Source organism: Physcomitrium patens, chromosome 12, assembly GCF_059467195.1.
Source record: "Physcomitrium patens ecotype Gransden chromosome 12, ASM5946719v1, whole genome shotgun sequence".
Classification (NCBI taxonomy): Eukaryota; Viridiplantae; Streptophyta; class Bryopsida; order Funariales; family Funariaceae; genus Physcomitrium; species Physcomitrium patens.
In genome coordinates this window covers 16,558,411-16,562,742 of record NC_143421.1, presented here as the reverse complement: position 1 = coordinate 16,562,742, position 4,332 = coordinate 16,558,411, and positions in this window count along the sequence as shown.

Sequence of the window (4,332 nt, the reverse complement as noted above, 5' to 3'; positions counted from 1 at the left end):
ATACATAGAATTTATCATATATGGTACTTTTATTTTAAATAAAATTTAAAGTTATAGTTATTATACATGTACAAAAAATAAAAATCAAAAATCAATCTTAAATATTTTTAAATAATATCTAATATATATATATATATATATATATATATATATAAACTTAGGGACATATCACAATTATATTTTTCAAAGGCAATATGGTCTCTAGCTAAGAATTAAATTTAGTAATAAAGGTCATCAATTTACAAAGAACTTGTATTATTCAATATAATTTGTAGATGCAAATTGTCACGGCCATAATCATGTAAGTTAATAATTACATATAGAAATAGGTAGAAGTAAGTAAAAGTAGATAAAAGTAAGTTAATTCTATAATATTTAATATAGAAGCTTCCTAGAAACTTCCTAGACGCTGCTTTGACTTCATAGGTGTCTTTAATTGACTTTTTGGATTAGAAACGTGGTCAACAAGTTGGCCATGTGCCACACATATTGTTAGCTTGAAGATCAAGCTAACTATGTGGCCCACACGTAGAAAAACTTGCCTTGTAAGTCAAGGCATGTGTCCTACAAAGTCAACACATATTGGAGGTCCTATAGAACGTCGCCACGTAGCCCCTAGTTAGATAGTATATATAGAGACAAGAGTGAAGGCTTCTTCACTCTTGTCAACTCCTTTCTTGCTTCTAGTCCAGGTTCAAGAGTCTTTAGTTTCTTGTCTTGTGGCAATAGCCATTCCATTTTCCTTTTAATATACCTACTTGTTTATATTTTGACTTATTATATCGAGATAGCCTTTTTGTATATTTTCCCTCATCGAGTCTTTGTCCTTGACAGATTGACAAGAGTACACTTACAATATCAGAGCTTTGTTTTTCTTGAGTGAGAGTGGATTACCCCTTTCTCTTGACAAGACATAAGCGTATTAGAAGTTTACGGATTACCCACTTCTAAACTGATATTGTTCTTAGTATCTTCTTTGTTATCAAGTCTTTCTTTTCTTTTGTCTTGAGCAGTATCAAACAAATTTTTCTTAGTGTCATTATGGCAGAGCTTGTTGAAATGAAGAGTGCAATGGCACAAATGCAAGAGCAAATGAGGGAGTTAATGCTTGCGATGCATCAACTCAATTCACCAACACATGAAAGAACAAGAATAGCAGAAAGTGGGGATATAGAGATGATCGGAGCTGCTTCAACATCTACAACAAATCACGTTCCTTTTCCAATTGTACAACACCCTATAAGCACTAGAGAACCAAGAATTGCCTTACCCGAGAAATTTGATGGTACGAGATCTAAGTTTCGAGGGTTCATCAATCAAATACAATTGGCAATTGAACTTCAACCGCAAAGCTATCCAACTCCAGGATCACAAGTCAGGTTTATTGGCACTCTACTTTTTGGTTCTGCATTATCATGGTTTTCGTCTTTTCTTGAACAACGAAATCCAATATTGGACAATTTGGAAGCTTTTTTGGTGGAGTTTCGATCTATGTATGGTGAACACGATGCAACTCGTGTTGCAACAAATAAGATCCAAATTCTGCGACAAGGAAATCGCTCAGTAACAGTGTATGCTTCACAATTTCGACAACTTGCAATTGACATCAAGTGGGATGATGCTGCACTCATTAGTCAATTTCTTTATGGATTGCAATACGAAGTAAAGAAATTGATGCTCAACTTACCTGATCCTCAAACTTTGAGTCAAGCAATCGATTTTGCGGTAAAATGTGATAATCGACTTTTCGAATTTCGATCTGAGAATCATTCACGGAAACCTCAACGTTATTACTCAATGGCAACATCAACATCTTTGCCAAACGTACATTCGAAAGTAGAAGACATGCAAATTGACGCGATACGTTTTAAACCTCTAACTGAGCAAGAAAAGATTCGTCGTCGTCAAGAAGGATTATGTTTATATTGCGGAGAACTTAAGCACACTGCTCAACATTGTCCAAAGAAACGACGCAACTATAAAATGAGGGGTACGACGGTCAAAGAAGACAACATGTCGGAAAACGGATTCGTCCAGCTACAATAGGGACTGTGTAGCTGGAAACTTGTATAATTCTTAATGAAGGTCCTATCCTCTCCTCAGAACCCTCTCCTTGTTTTATAATAGACTTATATTTAGGACCTAAGAATTACAAAGCCTCTGCTTTATTAGATTCGGAAGCCTCAGCATGTTTTTTAGATGAACAATTTGTTAAAAGTCGCAAAATACCCTTTGTACAGAAACCTAAACCAGTACATGTAGAAGTCATAGATGGTCGTCCCTTGTCTTTTGGAGATGTCACTCATGAAACTCATCCTATAAAAGTAACAATAGACGGTCATGATAGCTACATAGCTTTTAACATAATTAAATCCCCGTCCAATCCAGTTATTTTAGGTTTATCATGGCTAGAAAAATATAATCCTCGAATAGATTGGAATTTGCGTAAACTTGACTTTTCCCAGAGCGTTATTAATAGTTCTACTAACCAAGTAAAAAATTATAAGTGTAGTATAGTAAAACCCGCAGTGATAGGTGCAAAAGCATTTATACACGCAGCAAAAGAAGGATCAACTTTTGCTATTTATGCTGCACCTATTTCTGAAAACGTAAAGACTTCAAGTGGCATTCCAAGTCAATATCAGGAGTATCAAGACGTTTTTGAGAAAAAGAATGCAGATATTCTTCCTGAGCATCGTCCATATGATTGTTCAATCGACCTCAAGGAAGGAACTCAGCCACCATTTGGACCAATTTACAATTTATCGCAAGATGAGATGGCTGAACTCAAGACATATATTGACGAGAATTTAGCGAAGAATTTCATACGCCATTCAAAATCTCCAGCAGGAGCTCCAATTCTATTCGTAAAGAAAAAAGATGGATCTTTACGAATGTGTGTTGATTATCGAGGACTCAACAAGATCACAATCAAGAACAGGTATCCATTACCTTTGATATCAGGACTCCTTGACCAGTTGAATCAAGCTAAGATCTATACAAAAATAGATCTAAGAGCAGCGTATAATCTAGTACGGATGAAAGAAGGAGATGAATGGAAGACTGCGTTTTGAACCAGGTATGGACATTTCGAATATAATGTCATGCCCTTTGGACTCACGAATGCACCAGCTGCTTTTCAACATCTCATGAATGATGTATTTCGTGAATTCTTAGACAATTTTGTCGTCTGTTATCTAGACGATATCCTGATCTATTCTAAGAACGTCGAAGAACATGAAATACATGTTCGTCAAGTATTACAAAAACTTAGAGATGCAGGATTGTACGCCAAGATGGAAAAGTGTGTATTTCATACTACTCAAGTTGAATTTTTAGGATACATCATTTCAAATGATGGTCTCATGATGGATTCTAAGAAAGTCCAAACAATCATGGATTGGAAGATTCCAAGGACGGTAAGAGATGTCCAATGTTTCTTGGGATTTGCCAATTACTATCGGATCTTCATCAAAGATTTCTCACGAGTTGCAGCTCCACTTACACGCTTGATTAGTAAAGATAAATTCCAATGGAATCAAGAAGCGGAAGCAGCATTTGAAGCCTTGAAGACATCGTTTGTCTCTGCACCAGTCTTATATCGTGTTGACTTCTCCAAGGCATTTTTTATGGAAACAGATGCATCAGATTTTGCCTTGGATGCAATTTTATCACAAATGGGAACAGATGACAAACTTCATCCGATAGCTTTTCATTCAAGAAAATTCTCAGCAGCCGAGATCAATTATGAGATCCACGATAAAGAACTTCTTGCAATCGTGGATTCCTTTCAAGAATGGCGTCATTATCTAGAAGGCGCTTCTAGTCCAGTCACTGTGTATACAGATCACAAGAACCTCGAGTATTTCATGTCAGCACGTGTGTTGAATCGTCGTCAAGCTCGTTGGAGAATGTCTTTGTCAAGATTCGAGTTCATTATCACTTATCGGCTAGGAAAACAACAAGGTTTGTCTGATGCCCTATCTAGACGTTCTTATTTTGCACCAAAAGAAGGAGATGCAGCTTTTGAGTAACAAAGAACGGTCCTCTTGAAACCGGAGCAATTTCATCTCCGAGCAATGAAATCAACATTGACTGTTGATTCAACTTTTCTCAAGCAAATCCAGTCCAGTATGTCCTCAGACCCTCTTGTTTATGATATCGAGAATAATTCTTCCAAGTCTCATGATCCTTCTAAGTTCGAGTTCAAGAATAATCTATTATATTTTGAAGGACGCCTATATGTTCCAGAAGGAGAAGCACGTTTACGTGTTCTTCAAGCACGTCATGACTTTCCAGCAGCAGGGCACTTTAGATATAATAAGACTTTGG